We start from the raw sequence: 24,763 nt of genomic DNA, 5'->3' as shown, positions 1-24,763 counted from the left end.
CCTCTGTTCAACAAGTGGTTACTAAGAGACCTCTCTATCTAGTCAGAGATATTATATTATAATACATTTTATTTATAAGCGCTTTATATGGTACTCAAAGACCGTCAATGTACTGTGTGTAACTTCCTGCAACAACTCAACTCTCACGAGACTTGAGCGAGACTTGGTTACACACAGACCGGATCAAGCGAAAGGTAAAGAAAAACGTTTCACTTCTCTGTAGGGTCGTTTCCATAATGTTGTCAGACACTTATAATAACAATCTGAGCCTGTCAGTGGCAAAACAAAACAAGCACTTTTAGTGGACGTACATTGACGGTTCACATTTGCCCCGTAGGATTACATTGCAGCCTATTTTGCGGCTGCCGGCTGAAGTGATCTCGCTCAATACTGGACCAATTTCAAAAATTGTTGTCCCCATTAGTCACTTAGACACAAAAAGATGGGAAAATAGGGTCCAGGCTGAAAATGTGGCTTATGGCACTCTGCTACTGCAGCCCTAACAACACTTCCGTAAACAGTTGCAACAACACAAAGGTCAGAGGCTTGCGCATGCCCAATAGGGTAGATTTCACTGTTTCCTATGTTTTTTGCATATCAGTGTGGACAGGAAACTTTTAGAAAATGGCCTGGAAAGGCTAGTAGGCTAGCAAACGACACGAAAACGCTGAGACAATGGCCTGGAAAGGCTATTGTCTCAGCTATTGTCTCAGAAAATGGCCTGGAAAGGCTAGTAGGCTAGCAAACGACACGAAAACGCTGAGACAAGGCCTCAGTCACACACTGCACACGACGAAGACAGGACAGAATAAAAAGTGGATCAACCTGGGTTTGAATCCAGCCCAGACCATTGTCACATGTCTTTCCTGTCTCTCTCAACTTTGAACTATCCAATGAAGGCAAAATGCCCAAAAAAGAGGTGTGTCTAGGTGGTCTAGTGGTTAGAATAGCCACCCTGTACCAGAACAAGTCACAAGGTTGAGCCATGCAAAAGCCATGTGTCCTGTCAAAGTGTTCTTGAACCAAAGTGCTCACTCACTGCTAGATGCTCTTGACAAGAGCGTCAGAAAAATGCCAAAAATGTACAAACCTAAAATGGAACAGTCCAGAACACAAAAATTGTGTAATTTGGAATTTGGCAGTGTCATGATGATGTCCTTTGAGTTTCTCTGCAGATAGACACTGTTCTGTTCACTCCTCTGATAAAAAGATAGCTTCTCTGGAACAGCACACTGATGATTGATCACAGCAGTGTTAATCTGGGTGCTACATCAACCAGGGTAGTACAACTTGATCCTGCCTAGTAAGCTCTTATCATCAGCCTACTTTTTGTTTGTTCCGTGTTTGTTTAGGGTTATGTTAGGGCATGTTATTAGGGGTTAGGGTTATGTTAGGGCAAGTTATTAAAACAAGTGCAACACCAAAATCCAGTTGGAAGAATTTTTGTGTTATACTTGTTCAAACTGAAAGGTTTAATAACATAAAGAAAGCGGTTCACTTAGAAGATTCTGCAAAATGACTAGTTTTTTTTAATTTTCCTTGAGATTTCATTTGTAAGTTGACCCACACTGACTGTTTCAGCTTCATCATTGAAGTTAACCTGTGCAATTGACTGTGGTCAGGTTCCCTTCCCTCGCCCAACTGTGGGTGGCATACCTCCCCTTTATGGTGCTCACATTTGGTGTTGTCGGCAGGATAGAGAAAAACAAGTTAGCGTGTGGTAGTTTTTACTATTTTGCCATGAGCAACATGTATTTATTACAGTAAGAGGACAGAGTTAGGGTACACTGTTAGAAGAGGGAGTATGGAGACAGCACTTATCAGGTTCTGAAACACCGTAAGCAGTGCTATGCAGTCGTTGAAACACTGGGATTGGTGTTTAGGTGGGGCTCAAGTTGAAACACTAATATCAGTGTTTGGGAGCACTTGAAACACAATATTTTGTTTTTGAAACACAAAACATGGTAAATCAATACTAAAGTGAGTGTTTCGGAGCTATACCCAGTTTAAAGTGTTTCAAAACACATGTATGAGTCTGTAGACACACAATGAGTGTTTTGAAAGTCAGAAATGCCAGTGTAAACAGGGTTTTATAATGGTGGCAGCAGAGTTGCCACCACTTTTTGGGTTTCAAAACACTTTCTTCTAACAGTGTGGGACAATCTGTTATGTGTCTATGCACATGGCCTGTATGGCACGGACACACCTCTGTACACTGGATGGTACATAAGACATTCCTGTCCACATGCTGCTTCTATCTGTAACATTAACGATAAGCCTGGTCAGAGGCAGGATGCAGGTAGATGCTGCATTGTCATTATTGCAACAGCAGTGTTTCATAATTACCTCAAACAGGTTGGCTGGACAGGTCTTTATATTGACGATAATGATGACCCACATGTTCCCATGGCTGACGCAGCCAATGACAGCAATGGACTAGCTTACAGAGATGCTTTTGCTTTGCAGTACTTCTCATAACAAAGATATCCCAAGTGATTGTTGAAGACAGCAATAGGCATGGATTGGTAACCAAACAAAACAAAAAATATTTCAGAAAGGGAGATATTAGGACCCTGAACTGGTTCTGGTTTCAATAGAACATTGGTACTGCTGCTGCTTCATGTTTCTCTCCTCCTCCTTCGTAGCCAACTCAACATGAGGGATTTTCATCTTCGTTTCATGCTTTTCTTTTAAATATTTTAATTTGCACTCATGAAATTCCATGGCCAGTTTGTCATGAATGGTCAGCCTTGTCCTGCAGTCTGGGTTAGTGGCACCATCTTCCCTACTGGCTGCTGCAGATGTCACAGGCTGACCTTCATTCTGTCTTGGTCCCTCCAAGCTCTGGTGATCATCTGCTGATAGAAAAGTATGATAGTGCTGCATGTGAAAACAGTATCTCTTCAACAGTTGAGGTCATTACATAATTTTTACTATGGGTGTGCAAGAGATTGACTGGGACGGCACATGCTGAATGAATGTGTCCTACCAAATAAGGATTGGAATGCTCCCCCATCTGAACTGAATGAATCTCTGAGTGAATCTCCAACAACATCTGAAGTTGTTGGAGAGTCCTGTTGGTTCCTTTCTCATTTGAGTTGAATTCATTACAAATGGCTGTCCATGCATTCTTTGAATGTCTTCTTTTACATATGTCCATTGTTTGGTTGGGTCTAGGGTGACCAGATGCCGATAGACCAAATGTGGGAGAAATAGTAAGTTAATGTGGGACAATGTGGGACACGTTACCAATGCTAAGAGGTAGCCTAAAATTTTGATATACTGATCGCTGATATGCGATCTCTGAGTCTGGAAAAATAACAGGGGCTAGCTTGCTACCACAGTCGGCTGACCTGTATGAATGGGTGTGCTGCAATGTGTGATAGACCAGTGGTTCTCAACGAGGGGTCCGGGGACCACCAGGGGTCCTTGAGGGGGTTCCAGGGGTTCCCCAGCAAATTGATGAATTGTTAAACTTCAGCATTATTTCATTTACAAGAAGTTAACACAGTTAGAGAATGTAGAAGAATGACTGTTTTGATCATAGTTTTACTGTTATCTCTCTACCTACAATACAGATAGTCATGGAGTTCTGGACAAAATCATATCTAGCAATAAAAGATATTGTCAGACTTGGGTCTGAGAGACAAAATCTCATCAAATGGGGGTCCATGGCCCTATTGTGGACTAAATTAGGGTCCTTGATATGAAAAAGGTTGAGAATCACTGTGATAGATACTTGTTATTTCTGCTGCAGTGATCTTGTCTCTCTGGAATTCATCATCATTTTGTTTCAGAACAAACAAATCCACAGATCTGGACATCTCTTTTTGAGATACATTTTTCTTGTGAAGATCACTTGTACTGTGTCGCTTTATGTTGTATTCTCCTCCATGCGAAATTGAAAAAGAACTCTTGCAAAGAATGCAAAAAACTCTTTGCGAATTGCATTCCACTGGATTTACCCAGTTATATGTAGTTTTCCATTAAATGTTAAAGCTACATCTTCTTTTCTTTTTAGCAGTGTCCATATTGCCTCCAATTCGATTGTCTGTGTTTATTTGAAAGCTTCCCTGCGCCCAGCAAAGAGAGAAGGGTCTATCTGCAGCCTGCTGACTCCCTACAACTCACGCCCCCTGAGACTATGGTGGCCGAAATGGGTTGGACAGTGGAACTTTGCAGTTCTGTGAAACTGCCCAAAATCTTGTAGTGAGTCTGCAGGCTGCAGATAGACCTGCTAGAGCAAAGACGATAGGTCTCCACTTGACCCACGTGGTATGAAGATATTTATGTTGCAAAACCCGAGACTGTAGACTTGTAGACTTGATCTGAGAACTTGTAGAATACAATGTGACCACAGCATGGTAAGTGATAAGCAGTGTGTGGCCTAATATAGCCCAAATAAAACCTTATAGAATTATAAATAAGTTAGAAAAATCAATCATATAGGCCTATTGTTGGATAAAAGTAGCTAACACTGATTTGAGTGTTGTTCTATAGAGTGGCCTGTTCATGTGATGTTCAGGCTACTGCTCAAGTGACATTTCTTACCATATGCGTATGATAAGGTATGGTTCTTATATGTGTATGATAAGGAAGGACTTATACCATATGCATATGATAACATATGGATACTATGCCGTAGTATAAGAGATGTAGCCTACACAAAAGAATAATTGGTCTGCCCAAGAGTGAAATCGTTTTGATTGGTCATTATCAAACACGTTTGTATGGAGCCCCTCTGGGGTCACATGGTAGAAAAAAAACTTGATGTGTAAATCCGTGTGAACGGATTTGTAAACTGTGGGCACAGATTTCAAAACCGTGCCCTCGGATTCACAATCCGTGCGAACGGATTTGTAAACTGTGCGAACGGATTGTGAAACGATTTACAAATCCGTGCGCACGGTTACATGCACTCTTCTGTTCTTCAGCGAATGGACCTGCCTTGCATGGACCGCGGTGACCACATCCACCAAGTAAGTTCGATGTTATCTAGATTTAACGACAGATTTAATGATGTTTTTGGAGTTTCACAGCTTTTTTTTTACAAATCCGTTCGCACGGATTGTGAATCCGAGGGCACGGTTTTGAAATCCGTGCGCACAGTTTACAAATCCGTTCGCACGGATTTACACATCAAGTTTTTTTTTCTACCATGTGACCCCAGAGGGGCTCCGTATGTTTGTTATGTGAGAAACTTTACAGTCTGTGAGAAACATGTAACTGTGGCTCGCCATACATTTGTAGTCCTTTGAAATCAGACTAGCAGTGCTGTTGGAGGATGCGACCTCTGCTGTAGCTTAGCTCATTCTTTTTTCACAGGCAGGTTAGCCTAGCGTTAGCTTTTTGCTAATATAGATTACATTTATGCTTTAAAACTCAGATTCAGTCAAGATTATTTTATATAACAGTGTGTATGAATATCATAAGCCTGCGTTGAACACAGAGCTTCTTTTCGGCATCAGACCTAAACCAAAACGCACTGAACCACAGCAGAGCTGACGTGACAAGTTCTCACATTGTATTCTACAAGTTCTCACATCAAGTCTACAAGCTCTCGGGTTTTGCAACATAAATCCCTTCATACACGTGCGCCCAGGTTGATCGACAACCAGCACAGCCCCTTGAAAGACAGCTGTCACTGATCACTTCACAACCATTGGATGAACGCCAGGCTTTTAAAAGTTTGTGCTCTGCAGTGTTTTGACTTTTGAAAACTGGGCCAGTCATAATGTGGGAGATCATGTCAATATGTGGGATGCGGGACAGCGGCTTGAAATGCTGTGCATTACAACATAAAGCGGGACGCCTGGTCACCCTAGTTGGGTCAGGTGTCTTACTCCAGGTCCACGCAATGCATATCTTGTAGAACCCTACCCTGGGCTTTTAAAGCATCCTCAGGTTAGCACCAAATGCACATCATTAATCTAATTGGGTTTCAAAAAGATTAGCTGACTAGTCCTTACCTTAGGCTGGGACTCCCTAGTCTAGAACTAATTAATCTGAAGTTAAAGTGGCTACAGGCAACTTTTCAACTTTCCCCCCGTTGTCCCCCCCTAGCGTTTCCAAGTGGTATTATTGTTTGCGCCGCTGTCGCAGAGACAACCAGATCGCCTTCTGTTAGAGCCTAGCTCTGTGCAATAGAACAAACCATTTGCTTATCAACTCCTTGATCATAACACAATATAATAACTTTCACCACTGCTCATTTTAGAAAGGCCACTGCAAGAAAACGTGTTCTTTGTTTAGATTATCAAACGGACAGTGGATCATTTGTTTGTGTCTGGCTGCTAGCGTTAGCGTTAGCAACATGGCTAACGTTGCTAACGCTAGCAGCCAGAAACAAACATAGTTAGATGCATGGTAGACCTAACCATTAGGCTACTGAGTCCACAGGGGGGCAATGGAGGGAGCACAAAAAAAATAGTAAGTAATGAGACTGTCCAAGCTATAGGCTATTTAGAGCCTTAGAGTATTTTAACTATGGTCAACATGGTTACAATACCATCAAATGTTGCATGCTACCTCAGAGTTGACCTGTGCACATATGTACCAAATTTGTTTAAGGTAAGCCAACAACTTCCTGACTTGGGGCAATTTTTGTATATTAGGCCTTGACTACAAATTTTGAAAGCCAGTTGTAGCAAAACGGTATGGACTATCAAAAAACTGCTAAATAACTTTTGTGCAGGACAGTCCAGACATGCTGTGAGCGAAAATTGGTGAAGATTGGACAAAATATGTAGGAGAAGAAGCGAAAAAACTGTTTTGGACAAAATTCAAAATGGCGGAAAATCTAGTCAGGCGGAAACGGGCGGGGCCTATATGGATGGATGGAATGAACCAAGGAATCCAGGGAAAGTGGAATTTTGATTGTGGCCCATATGGTTCAGAAGTTGTAGGCCAAAACGTAAAGTTGCTTGTTATAGCGCCACCATGAGGCCAATTGATGTGGATTTCGTAACCTGAGTAGCGGCTGAGACTTTGGACCTATCTGCCAGGTTTGGTCACTGTAGCTCTTACGGTTTCTGAGATCCAGATACTTTTAGGGCAGAAGAAGAAGAAGAAGAAGCGGAATAATAATCCTAACAAAAACAGCACTACGTGCTTGGACCCCTAATAATAACATACATATATACACACACATACAAACATGTATACGCACATATACATACATACACACACGCATATATAAAAAAAACAAAAAAAACATGTAATAATAGTAGGGATAATATAAAATGAAATACATTCATATATATCTATATATTTATACATATACACACCCATACACACATATACACACATACATCCACACCAAATACACACACACCTACATCCTTAACTCCCCTCCCGGTGTGTCAACTTCCCTTTCTCCTTCCCCCCCCGTTTTCCGCATCAATCTTTATCGTAATCTAAATGTAATTGAATAAAGAATGAGTGTAAATGGTTTTGCATGGATCAGGGCTGCTAGAAGGGGAGAGGGAAAAAAAAATATTTCCTCTTCTCCCTTCCTCTTCCCTTTAAGTTGATGTATATTTAACTAAATTCAATGCTTCCGTCCAGGCCTCAAGATTCTTCTGACTAGCATGGTTCATCCTCGCTATGGACAGTTCCATGAATACATAGTCTGTTAAAGACTGGTACCACTGATGAATTGATAATGAATTAGAAGGTAGCCATCTTACAGCAACCATCTTTTTAGCAGCAATGATCCCCAAAAACATCAGCCGCCTCTGAGTTAAGCGTCAGATATGAATCATCATTCAATAACATTAGAAGTGGTGAACAGTCCAATTTCACTCATATCATAATAGACAATTTTTGAGAGACCCTTTCCCAGAATGCTTTGACCTCTGGACACTCCCAGACCATATGCATAAATGTACCTATCAAATTTAGGTTACATATGGTGCAATTCGGGGATGGGGATATTTTCATCAAATGTCTTTTCTTTGGTGTCAGATAAACTCTATGTACATAGTTAAAGCTTATAATTTGATTATCCAAGTTCTGTGATGAAAGAGTAATATTCTTAAAAACTCTATCCCAATTTATTGGAGAGCCACCACAATCAATGTCTTTGTTCCATACTCTTATAATAGCAAGGGGGGAATGTAATAATGAGGAGCTACGAAGTGAATCATAAATAAACAAAATATTACCTTTTATGGTTGTCAGAACCTTTTTTATCAATTCCATGAGTGGATGACTAGTAGGTTGTATATTGTGTTTCACCTGTGTTTCATTTGGCATGAGGGTGAGTAGATGATGACAGAATTTCCATTTTTGGGTGAGCTATTCCTTTAAGATATAAAAATTCCAGCATTGCAAATGGAATGTAGTCTTTTTCTATGCGAAAATAAAAGTTTTAATGTTTTTCCTCAACATAGTATACCCTCCTTTGTGCTGGACACATGCAAAATCTCAGAGGCTGTGTATTAGGGTTAGGGTGTGTGAGTGTGAATTGGAGTAATGACACAAGACAGGAGACATATGTGTATAAAAGTGCATCCCAAGCATTAAGACACAGAAGACTGAAATCATTGTGATTGTTTTCCTTTTTAGTTAATCTCAATGTTTGTTTGTGTTTTTTGCATGCTTTACTAATTTTGTCTTATTTTTCCAAATTATTGGAACATTCATAGTTTAGAAATACAAATGTAGAAAATAATTTGTGGTCATTTTTATTTAAAGAAAAAATGGTGGAGAATTTTTCACTACAGCATCATTTTTCATAATTTAATTTTTGATTTTATTTACACAGTTTAAAGTTACAGGGACAGTGCACATTAATAGACATTTCTGTAAACATTGTCTATAGGGCTGCAGTGAATGCAGACATCAATGCAATAACACTGGGTAGGGCTGACTGGTGTTAGCAGAAGAAAAAGCATTGCCTACACATAGTGTACTGACAAAACACCCACATAAACAACCTCAGCCATCATCACCATGCATGGCTCTGTGTGACAAGGCAGGTTCCCCCAACTCCAAAGCGATGTTCTGAGCTTTCTTTCTTAATTCAAGCCACAACTCGTAGCACTTTAATGCTCCAGTTAAAGTGTCACACTGAGAAAATAGAATGTGTGCTGAATGTCAGCAAATTACTTACCCATAAATAAATAGGAAATATAGCAAGGCAATTTACTGTAACATGACAAAATGTATAGAAAATAAAGGAACAGAGAGAAAATACCAAAGACATCTGTAGGCTAAGCAAATATCAAATTTCTCATGGACTAAATCAAAATTTAAAGCAAACAAAGAATGAAATTGCTCATGAAAAAGTATTGTTGCTCATTGCTGCTGGCATATTTGCCCATTTTCAAAATGTTGCATGTGTATCATGGCATTAATAACAAACAGCAATAAACTAGCAAGTATAGAGATGCTATGCCTTCAGAAAAAAAAAGACAAGACCAAACACATTAACTGGGTAAAGCTGTTGAATCATACTATAGTACATCACTGTATGTGTGTATGTATGATAATGATGAACTTTTCCTTTAAGATTATTTTTGGGCATCCCCCCCCCCCAAAAAAAAAAAAAAGAAAAGAAAAGAAAAAGAGGGGATGCCGTTGCATTTAGGACTTAAACCTTCAATGATGAACTTTTTAGTCCTTGGCTGTGTTTTCATTGATAATTATATGTGTGTTCTTATCTACAGCCTCCTCATCATGATTGTGAGCATTGTTTGGAATACTATCAATAAGCATATTAGCCAGACCGCCTATTTTTTCCCAGTCAATATTCTCAACATTTAAAAGTGTTTTTCCTCCATCCCCAGTTTTGTCCGCAACCTCGGGTCCATCTTTTGTCTGGGTCGGTGTTGGAGTGGGCCTATTGGTAGCCAGGGAGGTCAGAGATTTGGTCACATAGTCGAAAGCCGCTTTCTCCATCTCCTTCTGCAGAATAATCTCTGTCTGCTCCAGTATGGCCTCTTCGAATGCGCTCCTGATCTGGCTTCTCTTCGTGCACCACTTGCTCCACGGCAGTACCACCAAGAACGAGCAGACACCAGTCAGCAGGATGCAGCCCAACCCAATGACCTGTGAAACATAAAATAGTTGAAGTGTCCTCATGGTTCATCATATTAGAAAGCACTTTTTATGCTGTACTGTATTGTTTGTATCAGTGATTCTCAACCTTTTTCACATCAAGGACCCCTAATTTAGTCCACATTAGAGCCACGGACCCCCATTTGATGAGATTTTGTTTCTCAGCCCCAAATCTGAGAATATTTTTATTGCTAGATATGATTTTGTCCAGAATTCCATGACTCTCTGTATTGTAGGTAGATAGATAACAGTGAAACTATGATCAAAACAGTCATTCTTCTACATCCTCTAATTGTGTTCACTAATTGTAAATGAAATAATGGTGAAGTTTAATAATTGATCAATTTGCTGGGGATCCCCTGGAACCCCCTCAAGGACCCCTGGTGGTCCCCGGACCCCACGTTGAGAACCACTGGTTTATATTACACTTAGTTCAACCTCTCAGGGAGAATTTGCCAAACACCTTTAAATCAACTCATTGTAGGAAAGCAGATGTAGGCTATAACTCACCATAGCTTGGTTTTTGAGGTAAGATAATCTTGCCTTCTCAACATGACTGAGCTCACTCTCCCCCTTACAGGGAAATTTCATCCTTTCTTCCATGTCAGTCCCACAGCAAACATACCAGTCTCCATCAATAAGCACTGACCCACACCAAAGAAATCCAGAGGATGTAGCCTGAAGCACATATGTGATGAACTCAATGCAGAATTTACACCTGCACCTGCATCTTTCTTTTTTACTCCGTCTCTGGTAGCAAGCATATCTAAAGATTCTTCCAATCCGCTTGTCCATCCAGAGAATCAGGCTGATGATGATGAGACATGGCAGCACCATGTAGCTGTAGCAGTGTATCATATTCCTGTTTGACTGGCATGGGCATGCAAAGTCAATCTGAAACATAAGGTGGTAACATAAAAGGAACATTATGAGTATAACTTGACTCCTTGCAGTTGTAAGATTTTCTCCTCTGGGGAGATAACCATAAAGTCTTGTGTCGCTCTTCAAAAATGGCATCTTGCTGTATTCATTGGGAATCCCTCATGCAGAGACAGTTCTGCAGCATTTATCTGTCTGAACACATGGACGGTCACTCCTCTACCTGTAAAGGTCCTCCTACTACCATACTGGGCAGTTTGTTTGGATGGAGAAATTGGTACAATATGCAGGTGCAGAGACAGGTGTGTACTTGATGCAGTCTGCCCACTAGTGGTAAGCCTGGCCTGCATCTTAGGGCTTGTCTTATGTGTGGTGACCTTACTTTAGGGTAGGCCAATTTTCTCAACCTTGACAACGCCACCTTCTGTTTATTGAGTGGAAGGAACTCAACCTGATTGCAGGTAGGTTAATTGCAGTGGTGGAAGAAGTATTCAGATCTTTTACTTTAGTAAAAGTAGAAATACCACAGTATAAAAATACTCTGTTACAAGTAAAAGTCCTGCATTCAAAATGTTACTTAAGTAAAAGTACAAAAGTATTAGCATCAAAATGTACTTAAAGCAACAAAAGTAAAAGTACTCATTATGCAGAATGGTCCATTTCAGAATAATACAGTATATATTATATTATTGAATTATAATTATTGATGCATTCATGTGTAAGCATCACTTTAATTTTGCAGCTGGAAAAGGTGGGGCTGATTTCTACTACTTTATATACTGCTGGGTAGCTTACAGTAATCTATAATAATACATCACAATGTATTAGTTGATTATATTTTGTATTAATAATCTGAATCTGCAAAGTAACTAGTAACTTAAGTTATCAAATAAAGGTAGTGGAGTGGAAAGTACAATATTTCCCTCTGAAATGTAGTACTAGAAGGATTAGAAGTATAAAGTAGCATAAAATGGTAATAATCAAGTAAAGTACAAGTACCTCAAAATTGTACTTAAGTACAGTATTTGAGTAAATGTACTTAGTTACTTTCCACCTCTGGTTAATTGCCCATTTACTCATACATGGTTCTTACAAAATCACCAGGGGAGGCATGGATCATATAAAAATAAGGTAGGTTTTAATACAAAAAATACAATCTAATTGTTAAAAACAAGAACAAAACAAATCATTCCCGTTTGGCCAGCCACCAGGTACCGTCTCCGCCCTGAGACCCTCAGAGTGCCTGAGTGTGCTCCCACGCTCCGCCACAGCCCCGGCAGAAGCACCTGATAAGAGTGAAGAGAGAAAGAGAGAGAGGACAGCACCGCAAGCCAGCATGCACGACCAAATCACTATAAATGGGAAACATGCAGTTTGCCGCTACAAACCAAACAACGTGCGACAACCCACCCAGGGCAAGGACGCGCCGGCCCAGCTGTGAGTCGGTAGCCAGCTAAAGAGGAGAACACTGACCAGAGTATTAATACAATAACAGCGCCAAAGCCGGCACTGCTCAATACAGTGGTAGTGGCAGGGACAAGAGGGAAACAGACTGGTATACATACTGCTACGATAACTGGGAGCTGGCTGAGCTGAGTGCAGACTGGAAACGCCTGTGCTGGTAGGGGAGCAGATGGAACACATTGGAGACACCTAGTGGAGAACTACAGACCTACAGGAACACAAGCACAGACCGGCACACACAAAGACAAAGACCAGGGAGAAACGGGGAGATCAGACGAGGCAGGCGGGGAAGGGGCCGAGGCAGGTGGATTCGTGACACTGGATTCCAACTACTACAACTCTTCCTCCTCATTCTTCTCCACTTGACTACTACTAAAACTACTACTCCTTCTACTTCAACTGCTCCTCTTACACTAATCCTCATACTCTTACTACTACCACTACTACCACAACTAGTCCTCCTGCTCCCACTACTACTGCTCCAAGTACTCCTCTTCCTAATAATCCTCCTACTCTTTCTACTGCTTCAGCTACTCTTGCCACAATGCAGTGCACTCTAGTAACCACCTAGCAACCTCTAAGTAACCCAATTAATTGCTGCCCTTCAGTGCCAATATGGCTTTATAGCTAAGTCCATATGTTGCTGTTTTTGGCATGAGAGATCCGGTTTCGATTCCCGGTCTGAATCTGTGTTTTTCTACATGCTGAACAAAATGCTTCATATATATGGACTAAAGTAGTCACAATTAAATAAACAAATATGTTTCAGTGAAATGAATGATTACATATATAAATACAGAAATATATAATATCATCAGTAAATTAATAATTGGTTGATTTTTCGTTATTTCAAAATGATTACTGAATATTATTTCATAATTATTGTTTTCATAATTTACAATTTAATTTGATTTTTATTTCATAAAAACATTTTTTTATTTTTCAAATGGCTCTTATTTTTAATTACATGATGATATTATTCAGAATTACATTTTTCAAAGTGGTTCTTTTATTTCCCTTTTTCTTTTTTCATCGCTCCTCTTTTTATTTCATAATGACTCTTTTCATAATGTCTCAGCCGTCTGTCAGTCAAAGTGAATGGGACGGGATCTATTTGCTGATTGGGTAATCCTTTGCAATCAATTATTTCTCCTGGCTCTGAGGCTGGTCTTGCCCCGTGGGCCAAATGACGTTAAAAAAGTCATAATATTATAAGAATTAAGTCATAATTTCGAGAAAAAAGTAGAAATATTACTTCAATATATTATCACCACTAAGGACATGACACCACGGGAGAGAAGAGGAGCAGTTCACTTCCGACAGAATCCTGACAGCTGCCAACAGCTCCCACTTAAGCTACTATCAGATAACAGCTAACAGTTAACCCACAAAATTTGAATGGATAGAACGGTCTTTCCCATTCTAATCAACGCTCCTAGATGGTCGGAGCGGTGGCCATTTTTATGTGTACCGTTCCTACATAAAACTTCCTTGGTACCGTTGGCCTAGCTTCCGTATAAACCGACTTATGGCAATGGCAGTGGAAAACTGGCGTTGCGCTATCTCCATGGCTTTGCTGTCAGCGGGGGGCTACTCAAGGATTTTTGGACCGATTGGGTTTAATCGCACTATATTACTGTTGGTAAGGCGTCACATTTTATTCATTTAACGTTCGTCTTGTAACATTATAAAGCTAACCCACTCACGCTGTGTGGCAGCCGGTGTGACACTCTTTACGGCCTTAATGGCCAAACTTCCGTTGTCACCACATATGCCATTTTTTGGTGTACCAGCCAAAATACCATAGAAAACAGTGGAAAGACCGTTCTATTCATTCAAATTCTGTGAGTTAGCCTTACATGTTTGCTCTGGTAACTTTTAATCATTTTATCAGTGTTCAGACATTTGGTAAATGCGGTTTCAAGGTGTAGTTAGCTACTAGGTCAACACAGGCTGTGTAACTTTGTCCATAGACATGCTTAGCATTAGCTTACTTGATGTTGTAGGGAAATTGTTTGCTAACGTTTAGCATGCATTCCTACCTATGATTCCTACTATGGATGTCAGTTTTGGGTTATTTTTCTTGGCTCAACACCTGTCATCGACCCTCATTATTGGCAGTTAACTAGGGAGATTATTAGGCTACTTCCTGGCTCTATTGAGTGCATTGATTCTTGTATTTATTAATACCTTCTACCATGACGTTACTGTCTTCTACTACGATTCTGTTCTATTCTACAACAACTCTAGTATTTTTACTGTAGCTCTACTGTCATATAGTATGACTCTACCCCACTGATGTTGACCTGGTTTCGGTAAATTGGCTTTGTGGAACTGAAGATTGATTTGTGAGGCTAACTCTAGTCAGGATTGTCATAGTAATCCTCGCTTTTCTGAGCCTCCTTTGTGGAATTAAGTTTAAATTAATGTTGCATTTTCAATGTGAGATGGTCACAGATAGCAATGACTTGGTAACACCTTTTTCACCTCTACTGTAGCAAGTACTTAACAAATGAAATAGTTTTCACCCTATAATATAATCATCATTATGATGTTGATGTTTGTATACTAACTGTAAGACACTGAGCCTCAGATACTTACTGCAGTTTCTTCTTTTACACAAACTCCTGCTCTTCAAGAACCACCTGACACTTCTCCCAGTGTTTAAGTGCAAAGAGAAATGTACTTATTTATGGTGTGTTCTGGCCTTTTCACTAGTTTGTAAATTCATATGTATTCAGATGTAGTGTTCATAGTTTATATATTTTTACTGATTTATTTGGGTTTTTGGGAAAGGCCTACTAAAATTAAGACAAAGAAGGTTGTAAGGTATGAGACAAGTATCCCCATCTTTTTTTTAATCTCATTTTCAGCACGTCAAGTGAGGCAGGTTTATATGCTCCAGTGGCATGTTTATTGTTGATTTTAGATTAGTTTTTGTTGTTTGTGATCCTTTCTGATGATAAAGCTTTATCTTATCTTATCTAAACAGGACTTTGGCACATATATTGGAAGTGTATGTGTATATAAGTATATATTCTTCTTGGCCCATAACCAACCTCCATAACAAGTTTTGTGCAAATCCGTGCCCAACTTTTTGAGATATGCTGCTAACAGACGGACAGACGGACGAAGACGCGGCTGAAAACATGATCTCCTGGGCGGAGGTAATAAATATGAAGGCAAGGCAAGAGTCAAGGCAAGATAAAAGAGAGGTCATAAACAATAATCAAAGGTCATTACATTAAAATATATAAAAGGAAGTTCTGTGAGATAGCTTGGTGTAAAGGGATCGGGTAAAATGTTAAAGTGGATCCTGAAAGCTCTGTTTGCGGTGAATTTCAGCTTTAGTTTACTTTTTACTTACCTCCATCAATTGAATTCACACACACACACACACACACACACATGCACCACTAACCTACTCCCCACTCAACCTTATTCCTCACAGTCCTCATTCCCCAAATCATTCCATCCAATTAATCTAGCTAGCTATAATAGGTTTTAGGATTAGCTAAGAGAAAAAATTGCAACCATGAGGCCTACACAATCATATTAAGGGGACAATGCCTTATTTGCGGCCTGATCTCTAATATTTTTATTTCTTTTTTTAAAGTAGCCAGCTAGCTGTAGTAGCTAGCTAGCTAGATAGATAGGGAAAATCTGGCTCATGTGCCAGCAAAGCACTATTCTGTGGATAAAATAGATATAAACTGAAATAAGACTCATTTTTTAACAAAGATTATATTTTCTTTCATAAATACTACACAAAAATCAAATTGTTTTGTGTGTAACTTTGTTGTGGGGCCCCAAAAGCCCTACTTTCACATTTTCATATATATGAAAAAATCTGTTTTATATATACAGTATATATATGTGTATATATATATATATACATATAATTTATGTATGTATGTATTTATTTATTTATTATTGTTAACAATCTTCTCATGAATCTCCTTTTAGATCCCTAAAATGATTTTTGTGAATACCTTTGTCAGAATTCACAAACTCTTATTTCCCAGTGGATAAAAATTACATCAGCTTATCTCCAAACAGTTGGCTTGGAATAACTCCTCAACAAGGACAAGTATGATGACAGTTAAGAAACCATCTGCTACCATGCTGTTCAGAAATGGATTTACCAGAGGTGGGAGTAAGTCACACATTTGCAAGTCACAAGCAAGTCCCAACTCACTGTGGTGAGAATCAAGCAAGTCAAGTCGAGTCCCTGCTATAAGTCAAGCAAGACAAGTCAAGTCATTGCTCAGGTCAAGCAAGTCACAAGTCAAGTCATACGAAATTCTGATGATCTACCCTAGTTTCCACATTTAAATCAGTTAAAAGACAGTGGTCATGAAAAGTTGAGTTATATTTTCATCATTAACGAAAACTGTTGCAGCCTGCTTACATCTTATAAATCTTACTGATATTTGACATTTTGTGGCAATCAATAACAAGCCTCCTAAATGAACAACAATGGAGAGTGGGGCTCTGAAATTATAATATAGCCCTATAGCTCTAAAGGGCTCTAACGTGAAAACAGAAGTACGAAACAAAAAATTTACATCACAATGTTAAGCCTCCTGCCCTGGCTCCCCTTCAGCCAGGTAATAGTAACTTCTCAATATCAATATCTGGAAAAATGCAAATATTTAATAAAAAAAAAAAAAAAAGTCAAGTCCTTTCAAGTCATCTGTCTCAAGTCTAAGTCAAGTCTCAAGTCATGAATACCAAGTCAAAGTCAAGTCGAGTCTTCTATCAATGTTAGTCAAGCAAGTCTCAAGTCCTCAAATTTGCGACTCGAGTCTGACTCGAGTCAAGTCATGTAACTCGAGTCCCCCACCTCTGGTTATCAGTCCTCTAAAAACATCCGTGTTTTATCAGTGTACATGAACTTTGAGAAAGCCTTCACAGATGAACATTTTATTCTGAATGAAGCCAGTTGCCTTGACCTGAAAGATGTACCAGCAGAGTACTGAGAGCAGCACACTGCAGTGTCATGGTGACTTTTCATGGCTTGGAGTGAAACATCACATGTACGTTTCTCAACACACTAGTCTTGTTGATTGCTGCTCTCAATCATTTGCACTGGAATAATTAACAGCTGAATCAAACTCAGGCTGGTCTCTTGCCCTCAGAGACTCCAGTGGTGGGATGTGATCCACTTCAACGTAGCCTTTATCCCCGTCTTCACCATAGGAAAAAGGCCTCATATGACGTACAATACTAAAAAGTAGAAGACTGAATTTAGTACATTATATTTCAGCATGAAATACCCCTAAAAGTTGTAGCTAACATGTATTTTGTTTTAAAAAGAAACTTCAGACCAAATCACTTTCTGTATGTGACCCCACTGTAATATGTTGCTAGAAAAAATAAAAAAGATATTGACAATCCAAAGCCTCTTTATACCACAAGTGACTCACTTCTCACATTTGCAGCTTGAACTGGGAAGCCTTTTGGCCAGCCAGACAGGAGTGTTACTGCCCTGATTACATTAACCTGCCACTTACTGAACTAACATAATACTAAAGTTGGACATTTTCATACATACTTTTACACTTTTTTTTTTTTTACATATTCTGCTGATTAGGCCTACATATACATTAGTAAATACAAGTGAATATTATATCCATCCAAATCCCCAGCCCATCAACCATGCCCCGACCCCATTCAGATCTATTTTTACTCTATGTGCCAACAACTCCAATGTTGAGGTGTTCAGCCACGTCAGATGAATTTAAATCTCCATCCTCCCGCTGTTCCTGGAGTGATCTCCTCCTTCCCGACTGCTCATGACGACGATTCCCCCGACTGTACATCCAAATGTATGCGGCACATAACTAACCCCGTCCAAATAGGGCTTATGTTGATATTCATATCACACTCAGCTTCTAAAACATAAACATGCAGGCTGATAGGGCAATTCACAAAATCTGTTCCAGTTCTGGGCAATTGATTACAGATCCTAAACAAATAAATGATAGGTTTTTGGAATACTACACACAGTTATATTCCTCTAGATCCACAGCCACTAATTCTGACATTGCAGACTTTCTTAATGCTGTAGAGATGCCTGTTCTCAGCACAGATGCCGTAAAGGAGACGGACACTGCATTTACGTTGGAAGAAACCAAATCGGCAATACGTTCATTTCCTAATGGTAAAGCTCCTGGCCCTGATGGGTTTGTACTCGGCTAAAGCACCTAATTCTGCCATAATTTCTCTAAATGCACAGCAGGCGTTCGACCAAATTGAATGGAAATATATGTTTGCTGTTCTTGAATGTTTTGGATTTGGTGAAAAATCTATGGCTTTGCTTAGAATGCTTTATGCCTGTCCCAGGTCTGCTGTGTTAACCAACTGTGATAAATCCACCCAGTTCCTATTACATCGTGGGACTCGACAGGGATGTTGTCTTTCTCCGATTCTCTTCGATTTGGCGCTCAAGCCTTTGGCGATTTCTATTAGGAGTAACACACAAATAACAGGAATAAAATTGGGCACTGTGGAGTCCCTTATTGGCTTGTATGCCGATGATGTGATCCTGAGTCTCTGGTCCAGACCTCTCTTCCTCCTCTTCAAGTCTGATTGGGGATTTTGGTAAGATATCAGGTTTCTCTATTAATTGGGAAAATAGTCTCTTTATGCCCCTTACTGATGATTTAAACTCAAGTTTTCTTAACAACCTGCCCTTTAAAATCTCGACTGATCAGTTTGTCTATCTTGGTCTGAAAATTTCCAGGAATCCAAAGCATTTATTCAAGCTCAGTTACCTAGATATGGTTATGAAGCTCAGAAAATACATTGAAAATTGGAAGCTTTTACCATTATCTATGATCGGTCGGGTGAATGCTATTAAGATGGTGGTACTCCCTACATTATCTTTTTCAAAATATACCCATTTTTCTTACATCCTCATTTTTTAAGACCTTGGAATCTAATCTTGCTGTTCATCTGGGCATACAAGTCCCATCGCATCTCCAAAGCTCATCTTCAAAAACCCAGGACAGATGGAGACTTAGGGCTTCCGGTTTTTCAACATTATTATTGGGCTTGTAATGCCAGAGCCATGGTATTCTGGCATCTAGGCTCCCCCTTCTACTGGGGTGGGGGATAATGTATTTCCAAGGTAGCTTGATTTGGAGGCGCATAGGGCTGTTACACTGGCTAAGTCATCCCTGTCTGCTGTAGTATTCTACAGCAGACGCTGGTGCTGACTTTCTCGGACACCTCGGTGTACGCGCCAATTTGCCACAATCATAATTTTAAAGTTACAGTGTGGACAGTTGTCAGTGTGTGTTGAAGTGTGTTACACTGTGTTACATTGCGTTACTGTGTGTACAGTGTGTCAGTGTGTGTTATAGTGTGTTACACTGTGTTACACTGCATTACTGTGTGTTACAGTGTGTTACAGTGTGTTACAGTGTGTTACACTGCGTTACTGTGTGTACAGTGTCAGTGTGTGTTGCAGTTTGTTACACCGTGTTACACTGTGTTACTGTGTGTACAGTGTGTCATTTTGTGTTACAGTGTGTTACAGTGTGTTACACTGCGTTACTGTGTGTACAGTGTGTCAGTGTGTGTTACAGTGTATTACAGTGTGTTACAGTGTGTTACAGTGTGTTACTGTGTGTACAGTGTGTTAGTGTTTGTTACAGTGTGTTACACACTGTTACACTGTGTTACTGTGTGTACAGAATGTCAGTGTGTTGCTGTGTGTGTTACAGTGTGTCACAGTGTGTTACTGTGGGTACAGTGTGTCAGTGTCTGTTGCAGTGTGTTAGACTGTGTTACACTGCGTTACTGTGTGTACAGTGTGTCAGTGTGTGTTACAGTGTGTTACACACACTGACACACTGTACACAGTAACGCAGTGTAACACACTGCAACACACACTGACACACTGTACACAGTGTAACACACTGTAACACACACTGACACACTGTACACACAGTAACGCAGTGTAAAACAGTGTAACACACTGTAACACACACTGACACACTGTACACACAGTAACGCAGTGTAATGCAGTGTAACAGTGTAACACTGTAACACACTGACACACTGTACACACAGTAATGCAGTGTAACAGTGTAACACACTGCAACACACACTGACAGTTTAACACACAGTAACGCAGTGTAACACACTGTATCACACACTGACACACTGTACACACAGTAACGCAGTGTAACAGTGTAACACACTGCAACACACACTGACAAAGTTTATCACACATTAATGCAGTGTAACAGTGTAAAACACTGTAACACACTGTAACACACAGTAACCCAGTGTAACGCAGTGTAATGCAGTGTAACAGTGTAACACTGCAACACACACTGACACACTGTACACACAGTAACGCAGTGTAACACACTGTAACACACACTGACACACTGTACACACAGTAACGCAGTGTAACAGTGTAACACACTGCAACACACACTGACAGTTTAACACACAGTAACGCAGTGTAACACACTGTAACACACACTGACACACTGTACACACATTAACGCAGTGTAACACAGTGTAACACACTGTATCACACACTGACACACTGTACACAGTAACGCAGTGTAAAACACTGCAACACACACTGACACACTGTACACACAGTGTAACACACTGTAACACACACTGACACACTGTACACACAGTAACGCAGTGTAATGCAGTGTAACAGTGTAACACTGCAACACACACTGACACACAGTAACGCAGTGTACCACACTGTAACACACACTGACACACTGTACACACAGTAATGCAGTGTAACAGTGTAACACACTGCAACACACACTGACAGTTTAACACACAGTAACGCAGTGTAACACACTGTATCACACACTGACACACTGTACACACAGTAACGCAGTGTAACACAGTGTAACACACTGCAACACACACTGACAAAGTTTATCACACATTAATGCAGTGTAACAGTGTAAAACACTGTAACACACTGTAACACACAGTAACGCAGTGTAACACACTGCAACACACACTGACACACTGTACACACAGTGTAACACACTGTAACACACACTGACACACTGTACACACAGTAACGCAGTGTAATGCAGTGTAACAGTGTAACACTGCAACACACACTGACACACAGTAACGCAGTGTACCACACTGTAACACACACTGACACACTGTACACACAGTAATGCAGTGTAACAGTGTAACACACTGCAACACACACTGACAGTTTAACACACAGTAACGCAGTGTAACACACTGTATCACACACTGACACACTGTACACACAGTAACGCAGTGTAACACAGTGTAACACACTGCAACACACACTGACAAAGTTTATCACACATTAATGCAGTGTAACAGTGTAAAACACTGTAACACACTGTAACACACAGTAACGCAGTGTAACACACTAAGACACTAACACAGTAACACAGTGTAACACACTGTAACACACTGTAACACACTGTAAAACACACTGACAAAGTTTACCACACAGTAACGCAGTGTAACACACTGTAACACACTGTAACACACAGTAATGCAGTGTAATGCAGTGTAACACACTGTAACACACTGTAAAACACACTGACAAAGTTTAACACACAGTAACGCAGTGTAACAGTGTAACACACTGTAACACACTGTAACACACAGTGACGCAGTTTAACAGTGTAACATACTATAACACACTGTAACACGCAGTAACGCTGTGTAACAGTGTAACACACTGTAACACACTGTAATACAGTAACGCAGTGTAACGCAATGTAACACACTGTAACACACTGTAAAACACACTGACAAAGTTTAACACACAGTGACGCAGTGTAACAGTGTAACACACTGTAACACACTGTAACACACTGTAACACACAGTAACGCAGTGTAACACACTGTAACACACTGTAAAACACACTGACAAAGTTTATCACACATTAATACAGTGTAACAGTGTAACACACTGTAACACACTGTAACACACAGTAACGCAGTGTAATGCAGTGTAACACACTGTAACACACTGTAAAACACACTGACAAAGTTTAACACACAGTAACACAGTGTAAGAGTGTAACACACTATAACACACTGTAACACACAGTAACGCAGTGTAACAGTGTAACATACTGTAACACACTGTAACACAGTAACGCTGTGTAACAGTGTAACACACTGTAACACACTGTGATACAGTAATGCAGTGGAACGCAATGTAACACTGTAAAACACTGTAAAACACACTGACAAAGTTTAACACACAGTGACGCAGTGTAACACACTGTAACACACTGTAACACACTGTAACACACAGTAACGCAGTGTAACACACTGTAACACACTGTAACACACTGTAAAATACACTGACAAAGTTTATCACACATTAATACAGTGTAACAGTGTAACACACTGTAACACACTGTAACACACAGTAACGCAGTGTAACACAGTGTAACACACTGTATCACACACTGACATACTGTACACACAGTAACGCAGTGTAACACAGTGTAACACACTGCAACACACACTGACACAGTTTAACACACAGTAACGCAGTGTAACAGTGTAACACACTGTAACACACTGTAACACACTGTAACACACAGTAACGCAGTGTAACGCAGTGTAACGCAGTGTAAAGCAGTGTAACACACTGTAAAACACACTGACAAAGTTTAACACACAGTAACGCAGTGTAACAGTGTAACACACTGTAACACACTGTAACACACAGTAACGCAGTGTAATGCAGTGTAACACGCTGTAACACACTGTAAAACACACTGACAATGTTTAACACACAGTAACGCAGTGTAACAGTGTAACACACTGTAACACACTGTAACACACAGTAACGCAGTGTAACACAGTGTAACACACTGTATCACACACTGACATACTGTACACACAGTAACGCAGTGTAACACAGTGTAACACACTGCAACACACACTGACACAGTTTAACACACAGTAACGCAGTGTAACAGTGTAACACACTGTAACACACTGTAACACACAGTAACGCAGTGTAACGCAGTGTAACGCAGTGTAACACACTGTAAAACACACTGACAAAGTTTAACACACAGTAACGCAGTGTAACAGTGTAACACACTGTAACACACTGTAACACACAGTAACGCAGTGTAATGCAGTGTAACACACTGTAACACACTGTAAAACACACTGACAATGTTTAACACACAGTAACGCAGTGTAACAGTGTAACACACTGTAACACACTGTAACACACAGTAACGCAGTATAACAGTGTAACATACTGTAACACACTGTAACACACTGTAACACACAGTAACGCAGTGTAACAGTGTAACACACTGTATCACACTGTAATACAGTAACGCAGTGTAACACACTGTAACACCCACTGACACACTGTACACACATTAACGGAGTGTAACACAGTGTAACACACTGTAACACACTGACACACTGTACACACAGTAACGCAGTGTAACACAGTGTAACACACTGCAACACACACTGACACAGTTTAACACACAGTAACGCAGTGTAACACAGTGTAACACACTGTAACACACTGTAACACACAGTAACGCAGTGTAACACACTGTAACACACACTCACACACTGTACACACAGTAACGCAGTGTAACGCAGTGTAACGCAGTGTAATGCAGTGTAACAGTGTAACATTGCAACACACACTGACACACTGTACACACAGTAACGCAGTGTAACAAGTGCAACACACTGTAACACACACTGACACACTGTACATACAGTAACACAGTGTAACAAAGTGTAGCACACTGCAACACACACTGACACAGTTTAACACACAGTAACGCAGTGTAACACAGTGTAACACACTGTATCACACACTGACATACTGTACACACAGTAACGCAGTGTAACACAGTGTAACACACTGCAACACACACTGACACTGTTTAACACACAGTAACGCAGTGTAACAGTGTAACACACTGTAACACACTGTAACACACTGTAACACACAGTAACGCAGTGTAACGCAGTGTAACGCAGTGTAACACACTGTAAAACACACTGACAAAGTTTAACACACAGTAACGCAGTGTAACAGTGTAACACACTGTAACACACTGTAACACACAGTAACGCAGTGTAATGCAGTGTAACACACTGTAACACACTGTAAAACACACTGACAATGTTTAACACACAGTAACGCAGTGTAACAGTGTAACACACTGTAACACACTGTAACACACAGTAACGCAGTATAACAGTGTAACATACTGTAACACACTGTAACACACTGTAACACACAGTAACGCAGTGTAACAGTGTAACACACTGTAACACACTGTAATACAGTAACGCAGTG

This window comes from Centroberyx affinis, unplaced genomic scaffold (genome assembly GCF_046629955.1).
Source record: "Centroberyx affinis isolate AG114_WGS23_722 - 3 ecotype Tasmania unplaced genomic scaffold, CSIRO-AGI_Caff_v1 ptg004144l_1, whole genome shotgun sequence".
In the NCBI taxonomy this organism is placed as follows: domain Eukaryota; kingdom Metazoa; phylum Chordata; class Actinopteri; order Beryciformes; family Berycidae; genus Centroberyx; species Centroberyx affinis.
This window is presented reverse-complemented; position numbering follows the sequence as displayed.